Source organism: Herpailurus yagouaroundi, unplaced genomic scaffold (genome assembly GCF_014898765.1).
Source record: "Herpailurus yagouaroundi ecotype Mexico unplaced genomic scaffold, PumYag 142, whole genome shotgun sequence".
Lineage (NCBI taxonomy): Eukaryota > Metazoa > Chordata > Mammalia > Carnivora > Felidae > Herpailurus > Herpailurus yagouaroundi.
In genome coordinates this window covers 59,534,399-59,550,743 of record NW_024412397.1, presented here as the reverse complement: position 1 = coordinate 59,550,743, position 16,345 = coordinate 59,534,399, and the positions used below count along the sequence as shown (strand labels likewise).

The 16,345-nt window shown below is 42.3% G+C and overlaps 1 long non-coding RNA gene across 11 annotated transcripts in view; it reads left to right on the top strand.

The window, feature by feature from the left end:
* Window positions 1-16,345, top strand: part of LOC121033179 (uncharacterized) — a 132,145-nt gene that overhangs the window by 76,726 nt on the left and 39,074 nt on the right. For 6 of the 11 annotated variants that reach the window (XR_005791750.1, XR_005791748.1, XR_005791745.1 and 3 more), the window contains exons 4-5: window positions 13,609-13,766; window positions 13,879-14,113. This is a non-coding gene — a long non-coding RNA (uncharacterized LOC121033179). The remainder of the gene's footprint in view (window positions 1-13,608; window positions 13,767-13,878; window positions 14,114-16,345) is intronic. The other 5 variants (XR_005791746.1, XR_005791752.1, XR_005791747.1 and 2 more) reach the window with 2 other exon arrangements.

Sequence of the window (16,345 nt, the reverse complement as noted above, 5' to 3'; positions counted from 1 at the left end):
CCCCCACCCCCCACTGAGTGTAGTGTGAGTCTGTAGTCCCTAGACTCTAAGGAACTGTATGTACTCTGGGGGCCTCCTCCTTTTTAATCATGCTGTAAATTTCCTTCTTCCTTTAAAAAACATCCTCTGACTTGAAGCTGAGGACAAAAATACTATGGTGAATCTCACGAGTATACTTTCAAAGGTACATTATTAAAAAAATAAACAAGAACCAAACCTGAGGATGAGATTGTTCTTGAAATCAACCAGGTGAGAACGTGAGCTCTCAAGCTGAGAGTGTCTGGTCAATTTTTGGACAATTCTGGGCATACCTGTTCTGGGTCCAGAGGGAAAAAGATGCAAAGCTGTTGAAATAGAACAGACTCCTAATGGATCTATGTAGATCTGTAGACAGACGAGGTGACTCAGTAATTTTCCATGCTGGAGACCTGCTCCACTGAGACTATATGAAACACAGGAAGAAAGTCAGTACTGACTTGGAAAAACTGGCACATGAAACTACCCCTGCTTGCAGGTTTTAAAATTTCATTTCTATCCCTCTCTTGTTCCCAAAAGGACTTAAGGTGATTTACAGAGATACAAAGACTACAGCCAGAAGACGTCACACTAAAGTAGGAGAGCAAAAATAAAAATAAAAACAAGGGCAAAATGTGAAACAGAGCCTGAGGTTAATTTAAAAATGCACCCTGATGGGCCATACATTTGACTCTTGGTTCTTCTTTTCCTGCCAGAAGAAAGAAACCTGATGAATCGACAAGCCTGGGTCCAGAGTAAGAGGGGAAAAAGAAGGGGCTTTGATGCAGGAGGAGAAAGCCAGTGGAGGGAGCCGCAGCAAGGACAGGAAGAAGCAGGAAATGGCAAAACATAGGCTCCCGTGCCCATGGAAATTTCCAGAAAGAAGCCACCATGATCAGGCACGATTAGGCCAATCCTAAGCGGCCTTTTGTGGTGGTGGAATGACTGAGAGATCTCAGGAAAAGACACCAGAACAGTCTTGCCTGACCTCGATACCACCTGATCTTTTTATTTTGCTATATGATTTATAGAGTATTTCGCACATGTCCTTTATTACTTGACTTTTTACACGAACCAGCCAACATTAGAAAATTTTCTCAAACCTGTTGTGTTTGGGCTGGGCAGCCTTATTGTAAGCTCTGCTATTATTTTCTTTCTTTCTTTTTTTTTTTTTTTCAACGTTTATTTATTTTTGGGACAGAGAGAGACAGAGCATGAACGGGGGAGGGGCAGAGAGAGAGGGCGACAGAATCGGAAACAGGCTCCAGGCTCTGAGCCATCAGCCCAGAGCCCGACGCGGGGCTCGAACTCCCGGACCGCGAGATCGTGACCTGGCTGAAGTCGGACGCTTAACCGACTGCGCCACCCAGGCGCCCCTAAGCTCTGCTATTATTTTCAATAAGCTTTATGAATGTTCGAAGGGTGGGGAGTGCAGAGTAGTATATTGGAAAAGGCATTCATTGTTTTGGACTCAGAAGGATGTGGATTTAAAATCCAGCTCTTGAACTTAATAGATACGTATGAGTGACCTTAATTAGAAAATGGAGATGATGTTTTGTGGGTGCCTCTTATCCCGGATATGCTTAATAAATGGTGCTTATGATTACTGCAAATAGCTCGTAATGTCCCCAGTATATAAGGATCTGAGAAATGTTAGCCTATATATTTACTCCTGTAGAAACAGGAGAGAGAATATTAGTGGCTGGTTGACATCACTTATAGTGATGTGGTCTAATTTAATGCCTCTCAGTCCTTTCAACCATGACCCAGAATATAAAATACATTTACACTGCTACCCTCTATACGTATACTGACCTGTAACTGAAAAAAAAGTCCTGACCCAGCACTTGGATATTTTCTTTTCCTTTCTATTACATATAATGAGAGATGGCTGGTCAAGACTCACTAAATTGATTTCATGATCTATTAGTGGGCCTCACCATACAGCTTGAAAAACACTGATCTAAACGAATAGCTTGGTTCTATAAAAATGTACAGTGCTTGTGGGTTTTTAGCCCTTGGAACAAGAGACAATGGATTATTTCATTTTTGGAGGTTTTTTTTTTTTTAACGTTTATTCATTTCTGAGAGACAGAGAGAGACAGAGTGCGAACGGGGGAGGGGCAGAGAGAGAGGGAGACACAGAACGGAAGCAGGCTCCAGGCTCCTAGCTGTCAGCACAGAGCCCGATGTAGGGCTCGAACCCACGAACCCTAAGATCATGACCTGAGCAAAAGTCAGATGCTTAACCTACTGAGCTACCCAGGTGCCCAGGATTATTTCATTTTTTTTAAAGCAAACTCCCAAGCTCCCATTCTCTAGAGACTGTTAAAATTTTAATCTTGGTCATCATTGTGGTTCTTTCCCCCGACCCTGTCAGGGTCCTGCAAAGGTCCTGCAGTCTCACGCAGACCAGCATTGGGGAGGACCTGCTGTTCTTAGGTCTAGGCTCTTACAGCCCTTAAAGGCTGGGTGAAGCCATGACTTCTGTGACAAGCCAGCCCGGGACAGACTTGCTGGCGCTGGGACCCTGGGACCCCTGGCACACACCCCCTCCTGATGTCAGGTAAGCCACTCCCCTCAGGTTCTGCCCCCATGTGGGATTCTGAAATGCAGGAGGTCCCTCTCCTCCTGGGCTCACTCTTCACTTCTTCCAAAACTAGGAGAATCTTCTTCCAAGCTATGCTCACTTCTGTCCTCTTCAGTATCCAAGCGATGTCAGAGCCTCTCCCTCATCTGGGACCTAGACTCTGCTGCTTATCTCTGCCCTGCCACCCTGGAAGCCCAGGTCTCCTGGAATCAAATCCTCCTGTGCCTTCAATGCCCACAGAGAGGACTGCCAGGGTGGAGTAGGGTGGTAGAAAAAACCCTAATCTGGCAGCTGAGATTATAGACTCCACTCTGGAGTTTGCCTCTGTAGTGTGGTCCTGCAGGGATTTGTATAGAACCTAGCACAGAGTGGTGCTCAACAAATGTCTGTGAAATGAATGAATCAATGGTTTGGGGCGAGTCATTTGACCTCTCTGGGCTTCAGTTTCTTCGCACGTCTGCCTTCAGCTCAAGGTGAAGGTTGGTGTAGACGGTTCATGGGGCCCATTGTTCAGCTGGGATGTACCAGGGAAAGCAGAGTCAGAACCCCTGGCTCCTCTCCATACCCAGAGTGGGAAAACGGATAACTGAACGTGGTCACATTTGGTCTTACTGAAGAGAAGAACATGCATTGTTTCTCCATCCACGTGGTGTGATTTACTGTGCTTAGGTCTAAGCTCATGTGCTTAAAAAAAAAAAAAAAAAAGTGCCGCTTTTCAAGGCATTCGCTTAAGGCGTAAGTAGATTTAGCGATTTCTTTCCATCTCTGTATTTCTCTTTGTAAGGGAGTCGAGAATTAAAGAAGTTCTCTTAAGCCCATTCCTCTGCTCCCCAGCTCTCTCTCCTCCACTGCCCACCTGACAAGCAGCCCACCCTGGAGGTGTGCACACCAATGTGACGCCAGCACCACCTGCCCCAGAATCCACAAAACCTTTGAAATGTACGGACCAATTTACAGAAAATGTACTTGTGTGAGAACTGGAAACCTACTAATTGGCCACCAGTTTGCCCTAGACCCAAGCTTACAAATACCCCCAAAATGTAGACAGGCTTGGATGATGAAGATGGTGATAGGGGTACCTGGCTGGCTCAGCCAGTAAAGTATGTGACTCTTGATCTCTGGATCATGAGTTCAAGCCCCCCATCAGGCATGGAGCCTACTTAAAAAATAAATAAATAAGCTTAAAAAAAAGAGAGACAGAAGATGTTTCTTTTCTTTTTTAAAATTTTTTTTAATGTTTATTTATTTTTGAGAGAGAGATAGAGTGCGAGTGGGGGAGGTGCTGAGAGAGAGGGAGACACAGAATCCGAAGCAAGCTCCAAGCTCTGCTGGGCTGTCAGCACAGAGCCCAATGTGGGGCTCGAACTTACAAACTGTGAGATCATGACCCGAGCTGAAGTTGGACACTTAACCGACTGAGCCACCCAGGTGCCCCAAAGATGTTTATTTGCCCATGCCTTCTGTATTTGATGCAGGGAAGTTTATAAAGTGGTTATATTCTGCCCTGATTCTTCTCTTTTCTTTTTATGAACTCTATAATTTTAATCATTTATGACCCTATCTCAATTAATATACCTGGAAAATTCTATTAACCCTGTGTTCCTTTATGTTTTTATAATTATACCTTGTGTATATGTCTATTGATGTAATTATCATTTGTGCTAAAATTAGCTATTTACGTATCTATCTTCCTAACTAAGGAGATCCTCCTTAGCATAGGAATTGTGCCTTTTCATGCTTGTATCAACTTAGTATTTAACAAGGAGCCAACACGCAGCACATGACCAATAAATGTTTGTAAAACGAATTGAATGTAAACATTTAACCCAGGGTCAGTTAGTCTGTAACACAGCTGACATTCTCAGCTCTGTGACCATAACAGACATCACTAGTTGATCACTGATCACAATGATCTTTCCCACTACCCTGGGACATAACCACTAGTCTTTGTCTCGACAGGGCACTGTAGGCAGTAGCTATGAATAGATCAAGGTTGGCATGCAACAGGAAATCCGTCACCTAATGTTACCCTTGCTGTAAGCCGCATTAGCTGACGCAAGACAAGACCTGGGTCAGGGCCAGTGTTCATCAGTGTGCCTGGTATGACCCACTGATTATTTACAGCTAGCATCAGTTCTTACTAATTAATGCCCATGCCACCCCTGTGGTTAAGTATTTTGAGTATAATGCTTGGGTCAGACAATCATTGTCCCACACATTATCATCCCACAACCTCAGGTTCTTCCCTTCGAGAATTCAGATCTCTCTGATTCATCCAGGTCTGATAGGGGAAACACTGCCCAGTTTCCCAGTGCCAGGAAGCGCTCTTCCTGCTTCCACTGTGATCTCCTACCCAAGGCACTTTTCTACAAATGGGGGTCATTCTCATCCCTGCAGCACTTTAGATGAGAGATACTGCCTGCCTGATATGTTTAAGTAGTGAAGCTCCCAGACATTCCTTAGTCCACAGTGGCCTTGAGAGTGGCAATCTTGACACCTTCTTTCCCGGTGACTTTCCTGCTCTGTACTCGGTACAACTGTTGGTTCCCACAGCACTCCCCAGGGAGCCCTGGTCAGACATTGATTATGCCAGGGAGCTCAGAAGCGTCACTGCTGCTGATACTGCCCTCTGGTCTTGCCCCTAATCCCCCCCTAGTCTCCCTTGCTGAGGTTAATCTCCTACTTCCCACAGCTAACGCAGCTGTCTCCCTTGCTGTGACACAGAGAATTTGCTTCACGCTAGTGTTGTTGTGTAATCGGATTTCAATGATACTGTCTTTGTGTTCTGTCACTTTGTGGTCCAGAAAAATATTCCTGCAACCACAGATCCTCTTTTTGGAGACGGAGATAAGACATTGTACTGGACACTTCTTGTGCGTCACTGCGAGGTCCCTTGGTTTACCTGACCCTCATTCCAGCCACTGTGACCAGTTCTCATGGCTCCAACTAGTTTCAGGTGGGTGCCGCCTGCAAGCATCTTGTCTCAGACGCAGGCTGTATAGTCTCTTGCTTACTGTCCTGGGGCTTCCCTGTTGACCCCTTGGTGTAGAACTCAGAAATGTTCAGTGTCATGCTGCAACCTGACAGCATGAGGATTCAGTGCCCGAAGGGCATAACTTTGACCAACGTGAGCTGGGAACCAAAAAAAAAAAAAAAAAAAAGGTTCTCCTTTCTTACAAAAGGTCCTGAGATAGTATAAAATCTTCCAGACGATAATTATGTTTATATATGACTATTCAATCTGCCTTGTATATAAAAAGAGTCTCTCCTCTCTTTCTCTTTACAAAATACAAAAAAATATTTCAAAATGTATCCCAGATCTAAATGAAAGAACTAAAGCTAGGAAACTTCTAGAAAGAAATATAGGGGAAATTATGCAGAGTCTTCTTAGAAAAGATAAAGAGGTATTACGTATGATACCGAAAATACGATATATTAAGGAAAAAAATTGGTACACAAAAATTCACCGAGATAAAAAAGACACCTTCAAAATGACAAAAACAAGCCACAGACTAGGAGATAGTTTTTGCGGATTATATGTCTGGCAGAAAGTGTGTCCAGAATATATAAAGAACTTTTATGTCAACACTACTACAAGAAACCAAATTTTTTAAAAAGAATGAAATATTTGAATAGTCAACAAAAATGATATATGAATGATTAATAAATACATGAAAAGATACTCAACATCCTTAGGGAAATGAAATTACGAAAAAACTAAGATACTACTATGTACCCACTGAAATGGGTACATAGTATCACTAAAACAAACAATAACAAGTGTAATGAGGACATGGAGGAACTGAGACCCTATTATGTTCGGGTCAAATGTAAAGTAATAGGAGTCACTCTGGAAATCATTTTGGAAATTGATTACAGATACGCTTACCATACGATCTGGCGACTCCACTCCTAGGAAAATGAAAAACTCCAAGAATAATGCAAACCTATGTCCCTACAAAGACTTGTACTCCTTTTGGGACTCTTCATCGTAGCGTTATTCATAATGGCCCCACAGTGGAAGCAAACCGGAAGCCCCTCAGCTCAGGAATGGTTAAACAGAATGTGGGATACATCTAGACAATGGAATAGTCCTTAGCAATTAAACAAACAAAACTCGCTATACACACAACAAGGATGAAGCTCAGAAACATTGTACTAAGTGAAAGACGCTAGACACAAAAGACTGTGTATGTTTCCATTAAATGAAATTTCTGGTTTTTTTTTTTTTTTAAGTTTATTTATTTTGAGAGAAAGAGAGAGAGCTCAAGCAGGGGAGGGGCAGAGAGACAGGGGGAGAGAGAGGATCCCAAGTGGGCTCCACGCTGCCAGCACAGGGCCTGAAGCAGGGCTCGTACTCACAAACGGTGAAATCGTGACCTAAGCTGAAACCAAGAGTTGGACGCTTAACTGAGCCACCCAGGTGCTCCTTACATGAAATTTCTAAAACAATCAAACTCTCCCATAGACAGAAAACAGCTCAGTGGTTGTCTGAAACAGGTAGAGGGATGTAGAGTGGGGGGGAGGGGTTGCTTTTATGGTTTGTGCTGCTGTGTCTTATTTAAGAAATCTTTGCCAAACTAAAGGCCACTATGATTTTTTCCTATATTTCCTCCTAGAGGTTTTATAGTTTTAGTTCTTTCATTTGGGTCTCTGATCCATTTAATTCATGTCTGTGGTGTTTCAGCACCATTTGTTGAAAAGACTTGTTTTTCTCTCCTGAATTGCCTTTGTGCTTTGGTCAAAAATTAATTTCCTTGTTGGGATGAACACTGGTGTTGTATGTAAGCCAATTTGACGATAAATTATATTTAAAAAATCAATCTCCTGTTGTATATATGTGGCTTTCTCTCTGGATTCTGTTCTGTTCCACTGATCCATTTCTCTTGATTATACTCTCTTGATTATTACCGATTTATAACAAGCTTTGAAATCAAGCAGTGTAGATCAGGTACTATAAATCTTCCAACCTTTATTTTTTATTTTTTATTATTTTTTTTTAACGTTTATTTATTTTTGGGACAGAGAGAGACAGAGCATGAACGGGGGAGGGGCAGAGAGAGAGGGAGACACAGAATCGGAAACAGGCTCCAGGCTCTGAGCCATCAGCCCAGAGCCCGACGCGGGGCTCGAACTCATGAACCGTGAGATCGTGACCTGAGCTGAAATCAGATGCTCAACCCAGGTGCCCCCCAACCTTTTTTAAAAAGTTATTTTGGCTGTTTTAGGTCCTTTTCATATTCATATACATTTTATAATAAGCTTATCAATCTGTACCCAAAAAAATTCCTAAAGAAAGTTTGTTATGATGTGTTGAATCTATAGGTCAATTTGGGGATCAGTGCCCTATAATTTAGTAATCAAATTGCTTAAAACCAACAATTAAAAAAATCTTATAAGCAGACATAGAAAAAGGATACATTACACAGTGACAAAGACGAGAATGACAGCAGGATAACTACTCATTAGTAAAAATGCAAACCTCAAAGAGCAGAGCAACATCCAGCTGGATTTTGTAAATGGAGTCAGAGTCTAATAGACGAATGTGATCTATTTACATTTATGTAGTGTACTGATACATTGGATTTTTTTCTATCATCTTCGTCTGTATTTTCCATTTACTGTGCTCTCTTCCCTCCCCTTGACCTCTACCTCATTAGTCAGTCTTCTTGCCTCATTCTTATTTACAGTAAATGCTGATTAAAATTACCAATGCATTTGCCATATGCTTCTTGTACACCACTAAAATCCATTCTTCCTATAGTGCATTTTAACCAGTTATTTCAGGGAAGTCTGTTAAGTAGTAAACCTGCTTGTCGGAAAACATTTTTATTTTGCTCTCCATCTCGAGTGATGGCGTCACTGGGATAGAATTCTAGGGAGACAGTTTTTTTTCCCCCTCAGAACTTTGAAATATTGATCTATCGTCATTTGACTTCTGTTGTTATGTCTTCTCCAGTATGATTGTCATTCTTTGATGAATAATCTGGTGGCTCCCAAGACTTTTTTTTCTTTGTTTTTGATGATTTGCTATTTCGTTACAATATGTTTAGTTGGGATTATGTTTTTATTTTTCCTGTTTGTGTCCTGATATGTTTCTTTCTTTATTTTTTATTATTGGTATTACTATTTTTTTTTTTTTGAAAGAGAGAGAGAAAGTGCGAGCAGGGGAAGGGGCAGAGGGAGGGAGAGAATCTTAAGGAGGCTCCATGCTGAGTGCAGAGCTCCACGATACAGCTTGATTCCACGACCCTGCAATCATGACCTGAGCCAACATCAAGAGTCAGCGGCTCAACCAAATGAGTCACGTAGGCAACCCCTGATATGTTCCTCTAATCCAAAGACAGATTCCTTTTTTAATTCAGGGAGTTTTCAGCCTTTAACTTTTCAAATACCTCCAACCCCTCTATTTTTTTCTGTTGATTTCTTTTGTAGTTTTTACCAGAGATATTTTGGGATTTTTCATTTTGTCCTTTATGTATTTTAGCCTCTCTTTTCTATTTTCATCCAATGTTACAGATTTTTAAAAAATGTTTATTTATTTATTTTGAGAGAGAGAGAGAGAATGCAAGTAGGGGAGGGGCAGAGAGAGAGGGAGAGAGCGAATCCCAAGCAAGGTCTGTGCCATCGTCATGGAGCCCGATGCACAGCTCGAACTCATGAACCATGAGATCATGACCTAAGCCAAGGCCAACAGTCAGGTGCTTAACAAACTGAGCCACCCAGGAGCCCCATGAACCTTAATTACTCTTTAAAGGCCCTGGCTTTAGTTTTAACCACACCAGGGGCTAGAGCTTCTGCAGATGAATTGTGGGGGGGGGGGCCCATATTTCAGTTCATCACAAGGGGTAAAGAAATGTCTCTATAGAAGAGATTTACAGGGCCCTTCTATGTGTTTCTGGTGGTTTCACCCACTTCAGAATTTTTAGATTAATTTCTTAGCATGAGGGTTGTCTTACCATATCCAGATTATAAATTCAGACCTCACACGTCTATTTTCATACATTGTGGGCGGCTCTTTTGGCCCAAGGACCAGAGTAGGTGGCAATCTTGTTTCTTCTTAAAGCAAGTAGGAGGAGTTTTTCTACTCATCAGTTCATGAAAGAAATGAAAATTTGAGATTCCTGGCATTATTCAAGACTGTGCTTTCCCCATGGTCTTGGAACAAACTCTCCTGTCCCAGTAAATGTGTTAAAACTTCAACTTCCAGTTGATAAGACATTCATGTGGGTCTGATACCCCCAGGCCATGCTGCTTCTGCTCTTAATTACCACTCTGGCTTTGGTTTCCTTTATATATTGGACCAGTTTTGGACCAGTTCCCTAAATCATGTAGGGTGGGCTACCCATTTAAGTCTATTCTCCAGGGGATTACATATTTTTAGAGAAAGATGGTGGGAGAGGGCGGTGAATCTCTTCCACGTTCACTTAGTCCATTATATTGACCAAAAATCGTAATTCTGGAAGGCCCTTCTTCACTAGTTCCCTTTAATGGCCAGTAACAATCCTTTAATTTCAAAGCTTACGCTATTTTATACCGTACTACTTCTCTGTTTCCTAATTGACACATTTTAAATCTGAGCTTATAAAGATTATCAGTGGATCAATGGTCACATTTTTCATGATTATAATTTTACATTCGATCTAATTCTTTTTGAGAAGATCTATCAGGTTCTTCGCTCTACTCGCCTTCTTTGGGCAAATGGATTCCCCCCCCCACGCCCCCATCAATGACCTTAAAATTACAAACCCAACAAAAATAATTCCACTAGAAGAAAGTCTTTCTTCCCCCTGTGGCCATAAAAACGTGACCGCCATGTTTCCATAAAAAAGGAAGGAATATACACCAAACCTTGCATATTTTCTCTGAGGTGATTTCATAGGTCAAAAGCATCCCGAAATGTTTTGGCAAAGCATAGCTACAATGAGACTGCACATGCTAACAAACCTCCAACTCACATTTCCTTTCTTTTCTGGGTAGACTCTCAGTGAAGTCTCCAGGGGACTCAGTACTGACAGCAGCCAGGAGCTGATCATGATGGAAAAGCCACTCCCAATGGGATTTACATAATAGACACTTCACAATAGAGGAAGAGATAACAATAATTACAAAAATAGGAAAAAGGCCAAGAGCTAATGGATTTCCCAGCTCCCATGTTCAGCAACCCGGGTAGGACTGTGTTTTAAGAAATCTGATTCCACGCAACCTAACGTTCTGTTGATTTCAACATCTGGGGTCTCCTCAGTTTGTTCTGATCAGTTCCTTCAGAGGAAAAAAAAAAAAAAAGGAAAAGACAACATTTCCTCCTGTGAAAATTACTTAAACTGGAAAAGGTTCTTTCAGAAACTAAGAAAGATTCTACTGCTTACAGACTTAGCATAACAAACATCCATTCCTTTCATGGAAAGCTGTCGGAAAATTATGGCCTTAAAGTCCTTCTAATCATAGCCAGAAGTAACAAAAATGCTGTACGTGAACTTGAATATGAATACAGACTGTGCTTTTATAAGGTTCTGTGCACTTCTCTTATATTCTTCAGTCAGCTCTTTCCACAAAAGAATTGGAGAGTCCACTGTTCCCCCTGGACTGAATCTCTAACTCCACCTGTGTGTCTCCATCATCCTGTCACAGAACAATAAGAAGGTTAATGAGTGTTTTTGATGACTAGGGTGGATGGCAAAAGTCCTAGCTCAATCTCAGGTCTCCTGTATCACCTTTCCTTACCCTCTCCAAGTTTATTCACTTGTCTTTAAATAGTCTAACAAAAATACAAGCCAGCTCATTAGCCAAAGAGCTAATGTTGGGGAAAAGCCAATCCCATACAAGATATAATGAAACAGATGGTTGGGGGGGGGGGGTGCCTGGGTGGCTCAGTCGGTTAAGCGTCCGACTTTGGCTCAGGTCATGATCTTGCGGTTTGTGAGTTTGAGCCCTGCATCGGGCTCTCTGCTGACAGCTCAGAGCCTGGAGCCTGCTTTGGATTCTGTGTCTCCCTCTTTCTCTGACCCTTCCCTGCTCATGCTCTGTGTCTCTCTGTCTCAATAATAAATAAACATTAAAAAATTAAAAAAAAAGATATAATGAAGCAGAATTCACTGAAGTCTGAAAGCCCTTGACGTCAACAGGTGCACAAGAGCTGTCACAGAGGATTAGCAGCTATGAGGTTTAGGGCACTGGGCACTAATCTGGGATTCTAGAAACTTGGGCTGCAACCAAAGATAATACATGTCTCACCCTATGCTAGTTAAAATGCTTTTAAGCAGCACAGATACAGAGGCATCTGCAAAATGAGGGCATCCAGCCATCTGTTACCATTCCTGATCCCCTGAATACAATCTTCTTGTGAGCTCCCCTGAAGCTAGACAATCGGACAGCCTGCATCAAAGGGGTGAGGCTGGGAGAAAGAAGGGAGCAAAGAAAAATGGTTTCCAGAGTGGAAACATCTGCGCATGTGCAATGAATATTTGGGGCAATTTTATATAAAGGAAGATAATACCCTGTATGCTTCATTTTCCTAAAGAGGGAGGCCAAATATATTATTGGTCTAGATATGTTTCATCTGCTTTTGGCCCTAAGTCACTAATTCATTTATTCATCTGTCCAATTACCTTTCCAGCCAATATTTATTGAATGTCATGTTCCATTCCAGGTGCTGGGGAGGTAGATATAGACATTAATGATATTCAAATAAAATGCTATAATGAAAAATAAAGCAAGATAAAGGGGGCAGCGAATAATAAGGACTATAACCCCAAATAAAGGGATAGATTTTATTTGGAGGAACGTAATGTAGACGGTAGACTTGCATAATGGCTGTTAGAAAAATGCTGTGTTTTTTGATACTCAAGTGTTTTTTGGTTTTGTTTTTGGTACTCAACCTGTTTTGTTTTCCAGATTGACTTACATCATTTATTACATTTTGGTCCTACACAAGTCCACAAAGATAATTTATATATCCTTCCAAAAGTAGGCTTACAAATCGAGTCATAATGTATTATTATCCTATTTGAGATCATTAAAACTAAAAAATGAAATGCTATTCTGATTTCTTGACAAGGGCCAATGTTTGAAAAGCAATATAATCACTGTCCTAACTGTATCACTCTAGTTTTCTCATGTCAGCGAATTAAGATCTTTAAAAAAAAATTCCAGTATAGTTAACATACTGTGTCATATTCGTTTCAGGTATGGTGCTCAACTTTTGAATCTTTCATGCCAACAATCATTCTATAAAAGAACCAGTTTCTTCTATGATTAAAAAAACACACTATTTTCCAGGATAGTGTATTTATATGTAAAGGTGTATATTATGTCAACTCTTAATTTTTTAAATTTTTTTTATTATTATTATTTTTTTTTAATTTTTTCAACATTTTTATTATTTATTTTTGGGGGGACAGAGAGAGACAGAGCATGAACAGGGGAGGGGCAGAGAAAGAGGGAGACACAGAATCGGAAACAGGCTCCAGGCTCCGAGCCATCAGCCCAGAGCCTGACGCGGGGCTCGAACTCCCGGACCGCGAGATCGTGACCTGGCTGAAGTCGGACGCTTAACCGACTGCGCCACCCAGGCGCCCCTAATTTTTTTAATTTTTAAAACATTTTAAAAAGTAGGCTTCACATCCAGCATGGAGCCCAACATGGGGCTTGAATTCACAACCCTGAGAACTAAGACCTGAGCTGAGATCAAGAGTCAGATGCTTAACTGATGAGCCACCCAGGTGACCTTGTCAGCTGTTAATTACACAGTTAACTTCCAAGATGTCATAGGTTGGGTTTTCTAGCAACAGATGCCAAGATGGAGTTTGACGTGCATGGTATTTTTTGGAGATTAAGATCTGCAGGAAGGCGGTGAAGGAAGAGGGGTTTCTTCAAGGGAAAGATCAATTTACAATGCAGGCCAACAATGGGAATCCTCTGGAGGGCTCTGGAACAGAAATGGCCTGTCAGAGTGGTCCCATGTCGGGCTGAAATAGCTGGACCTTTGTCTCCTACCACAACAGGTCAACAGATATGGGTCCGCCAGGAAGAGCATGTTCTTGGGCAAGTCAGCTCTTGGCAACTGAGGCAAGAAGAAACTGGGGATTCTCTTCTGACAGCTGATACAAGCCCTCCCTTGAAAGGGTTACAGGCACTGCATCTCTATGCCCCCCGCACAAAGGTATCTATATACTTGCAGGCAAACTGGGAGAGGTATTTGCAACATGATAATGGGCAAAAAGTGACTAAGTTTGATAATTACGAATGCTGTTGCTATAAACATCCATCTGCAGGTTTGTGTGTGGACATACGTTTTCAACTCCTCGAGTAAACACCAAGGAGTGCTATTGCTGAATCCTATGGTAAGAGTCTGTTTAGTTCTGTAAGAAATCCCAAACCGTTTTCCAAAGCGGCCGTGCCATTTTGCATTCCCACCAGCAATGAACGAGAGTTCCTGTTGCTCCACATCTCCGCCAGCAGCTGGCGTTGTCAGTGTCCTGGATCTTGAGCCATTCTAATAGGTGTGTGGTAAGTTAATTACTTTCAAATTCGTTTTTTTTTTTTTTTTTTTTTTTATGAAGCTCTCTGCTCACAAATTTGAAAGAAGTCCTAATTATGAGTCTCTGAGTAACGAAGAACAGAAAAAATTAAACTGTTTCAATATAATCGGTTTCTGAGTGACACTACCAGGTCTACCTTGACCAAAATAAGTCAAAGATTTATGTTTCTATTGCTTCAAGAGCTGCTTTTTAAAATTATTTTTGATAAATGATAGTTAGAAACAAAATACCAAACCAAAGGATAAGAAAATACCATTTAATTTTGGTATCGATAAACAAATATTTGTGTGCTGAGATTGTTTTAAATTCAGGCGCTAAAATCATTCTGCAGCTGCTTTTCAAATTGCTAGTTAATAAAAAGAAGGTGCTTTTGGTATAGATTAGGTAGAAGTAGTTTTGAATCCTTCATGTTTAGTTTTTTAAAAGATATGTTAATTTGACAGAGGTCTTCGGGGGTGCAAAGTAGTATCTGAAATGTACAAAAGCCTAGCAAGGTATAGTTCTAGTGGGGTTGTGGAATTCTGGGGACCATGGGTCGACCTGAAGCAGGAGTGGGATGGGGGAGCTATAGGACCTACCAGAGGTGGTGACACCAACCTGGGTCTTGAAGGAGGAAAAGAATCCTTCGTTTTCTTTCTATGGCAGCACAGATAGTAGAGGATAAAATCCAGGATTTGGGATTCTTGTTCCCCTTTACTGACTTCTACACTGAACATGAAAAGTTTACTTGTAGAACTTTAAAAGCATCTCTGGTATTCCTTAGGGGGGAAAAATTACTCTTTTCTAGATTTTTTTCCCCCTAAATAGGGCAGATCTGCAAAGATGGAAAGACAAGGAAATACTAAAAATAACTTTCCCCAATTAGTGGTAGCCAAACACATATGGGAAGACGGAAATAGCTTTCGATGGCCCAAAGCAAAACTGTGATGCAAATGAACTCCCCAAGTGCAGGGAGTAATTAGAAACAGCCACGAAAATGTACTCAGGATGCTGTGGGAACAGTTGCCAAACGTGGAGGGCGGTGATGATGGTCTTGCAACTTCTTGGAACCTGTAGACATTGAGGGACTGGCTCTGAGGACGTTTATTCCTGTTATTTTCCACAAAGGCGTGGGTGCTGGGCTCCTTCTTGGAAAGTCAGAAATTCCGGATCTTCTAAACAAAAATTCTAGGGAGGGGGGGTGTGATCTGAATTGCACATTTCGAGAAGCCCAGAGGCAAATGGCTCTGTTGTTGTTTCTCAGCTGGCAGGGATTTTGTTTTTGACTCTGGCACGTGGAGAAGAGCCACCTGTGGGCTGTGGGCAGCGGTGAGAGGGCACGAGAGACTGCCAAGATCAGCATCACTCTGGGCTTTGGCCCAACTGACCAGCCGGTTTCCCTGCCTTGGCGAATGGGGCTGCCACTCAGCCAGCTGGCCGGGGCTCCTGCCAGGGCCACCTCCCTGGGGTGGGGAGGGTCAACAGCTAAGACCACAGGGGCTGCCAGACCCACCATGATGGGGCCACAGGGAGCCTGATCTGACCTGAAGGGCAGCTCCACCAGGCACCTGCTAATTTCCCTTTTCATTGGCTTCCGGGTCCGTTAACGATCCCAGATATTCAAATTCTCTTCCTCTTCCCTATTCTCAGTGCAGGTATTCAATGAGATGATGAGAGCAGTGGTTGATAAAAGACTGCATTTCCTTGTACTGGTCAGCAGCCAATGCCCGAGCCCCGAAGTGCCCACTTCCCATTGGGTACCTCTCCAGGGCCCCCTGGTCCTCCTCAGAGTCCGAGGGGTGAAGGGCTCGTGCCTGGCATGGCATGGCCTTCGAGACTGCAGCATCATCTGCAGATTGGCCCGTATCCGCCCCCACATGGTTGTTCAATGTGAACTCAACCTCTGTGTGCACCTGTTTTTTTTTTTCTTTCTCCCACCGACTCTTAATTTGCTACCCATTACTCCAAATTCTGCTTTCGAACAACCCCCTTACTCTTTTTTTTTATGTTTTATTTATTTCTGAGAGAAAGAGAGAGAGAGAGAGAGAGAGAGAGAGAGAGAGAAGGGGGGGAGGGGCAGAGAATGAGGGAGACACAGAATCCGAAGCAGGCTCCAGGCTCTGAGCTGTCAGCACAGAGTCCGATGCGGGGCTCGAACCCACAGACTGTGAGATCATGACCTGAGCCAAAGTCAGACACTTAACTGATTGAGCCACGCAGG